This window comes from Bos grunniens, chromosome 15 (assembly GCF_055505025.1).
Source record: "Bos grunniens cultivar Pamir isolate PY7600 chromosome 15, Bosgru_T2T1.0, whole genome shotgun sequence".
Classification (NCBI taxonomy): Eukaryota; Metazoa; Chordata; class Mammalia; order Artiodactyla; family Bovidae; genus Bos; species Bos grunniens.
The window spans coordinates 49,102,036-49,104,358 of NC_141179.1; the positions used below are offsets into that span (position 1 = coordinate 49,102,036).

Genomic DNA, 2,323 nt, shown 5'->3' on the forward strand with positions numbered 1-2,323 from the left:
CAATCTTGCTCAAACTACAGAAACCTAACAGATCCGTCAGTTATCAATTTCCACATGAACCTGTCATCTCTATGCTTACTATCATTGCCTTTCACCGCTATAAATAATCCTGCTTGATATTTCTATTAACGCACAGATTTCTATTAAACAAAGAAGTGTTTAGCTTGTAGTTCATGTAGGGCCACTCTTCCACACATCTAGTCAGATTTATCTTCCATATACTGTGGTTTGCATATGCTCTTGTTTTAGAAATAAGCTTTCCATCTCTTTTGTAAGAAAATACCCTCAGTATGACTGTCAGGAGCTCAGGATTTGATGTATAATAACTAACAACTTATTTTCCAGTGTCCATGTGCTTCTCAGTATCCTCGGATGAAGTCCCATCATGACATTTACAATAGTTCCATTGAGTTCACACCTGCAACATTCACTCTTGTTGGATTCCAGGGCTTGAAGCAGAGCACATCTGGATATCTATACCATTCTGCCTGATGTACACTATCATTTTCCTAGGAAATGGCATCATCCTTCACATCGTCCGGTTTGATCCTGCTTTGCACCAACCCGTGTACGTCTTTCTGGCCATGTTCGCCTTTGTGGAACTTGGTGTCTCTGTTTCCCTGCCCACTGTGTTGGGCATTTTCCTCTTTGGCATTAATAATATAAGTTTTGGTGGTTGTCTGCTACAGATATTTTCCATGCATTCTTTTACCCTCATGGAATCAGGCGTCCTACTGGCCATGTCTGTAGATCACTTTGTGGCCATATACAGCCCGCTGCGATATACCATCATTCTGACAATTCTCCGCATCAGCAGGATGGGTGTCACCATTGCCTTTCACAGTGTGGTGCTCGTGTTCCCACTGCTTCTTCTCCTGAAGCGTCTGCTCTTCTACAGCCACAATACCCTCACACACTCTTACTGCCTCCACTCAGATCTGATCAAGTTGCCCTGTGGAGATACCCACCCCAATAGCATCTTGGGTCTCTTTGTCATTTCCTTTACATTTGAGCTAGACTCATTGCTGATAGTGATTTCTTGCATGCTGATTCTTCATACAGTACTGGGTATTGCTTCTGGGGCAGGACGGTGGAGGGTTCTGAACACCTGTGTGTCACACACCTCAGCTGTGCCTGTGTACTATGTGCCCATAATCATTCTTTCCCTGATACATCGCTTTGGGCACCATTTACCTCTATTCCTCCAGACTGTCATGGCCAGTGTCTACCTTTTCTTCCCACCTGTGGCCAACTGCATTGTTTATAGCATCAAAACCAAGGAAATTCTCAGGAGCATTGTTCGACACTGTCTAAAAAGAGGGGTGTGGTATCTCAGAGGATACTCTGAAAACACAGGAACTTGGATCAGAGCTATTGCCTGGATATTAGACTTTCAAATGGGAAAATTATACAGTTTATGATTTCTTGTGAGTGAACTATAAACTTTAGTAGATGAAGAGACATAGCTCAACTCCTTCCTCCTGATAATAGATATATACCATTACTCTGAAGTATACTACAGAAAGAAGTATGGCATCTGGGTATGTCTTTTTTTTTTTTCCTGTGAGGACATCATTTTACTGTTGAATCCTTGAATATTTTATTCATTTGTTTTTCTCCCTGGAAATAGGTAGATAAGTACTAGGAATTTTGTTTGTTTGTTTCCTGGTACATGTAATTTAGTTACATGTTTTGTAAGTAAAAAGAATCAAGACACAAGAGTATGAATTGTATTATTTCATTTATATAAAGCTTTAGAATAAGTATAACTAACTTAATGTAAAGAAAATCAGAACAGTGGTTACTTCTGATGGACGTAGAGGTGAGAAAATGACTGGGGAAACATATGATGAAATCTCTGGGAAGATATACATGATCTATGTTATGTTTATATAAGTTACATGCATGTACCCATTTGTCAAAATGGTATAGCTAAACTAAGCCTTGTGCACTTTAGTGTATGTCAAAATTACTTGTAAACCTCTAGACAATAATGATAAAAAGATAATAACAATAATAATTGGGTTGCACAGTGGGTGAAATTATGGAAAGGTATGAGAATGGTGTATTGTTAATATAACAATGAAAACTTGTTGAAGCTGGTTGATGGGTAGATGAAAGTTCATTATAATAGTCTGTTCACTCTCTATATTTGCAATTTTTATAATTTTTTTTAAATATACTAATGGAGGATTCCTATCAAGATGGTGGAGTGGGAGAAAATAAAATTCACCTCTCTCCCACAAAGAAATCAAAAATATATCTACATGTGGAGCAATTCTTGCTGAAAATTAACTGCAGACTGGTAGAAAGACTCTTGTAG

At 38.5% G+C, this 2,323-nt stretch overlaps 1 pseudogene; it reads left to right on the plus strand.

Moving 5' to 3' along the window:
* Positions 1-372: 372 nt before the first annotated feature.
* LOC147358004 (olfactory receptor 51I2-like) lies at positions 373-1,348 on the plus strand (annotated as a pseudogene).
* The last annotated feature ends 975 nt before the right edge of the window (positions 1,349-2,323 follow it).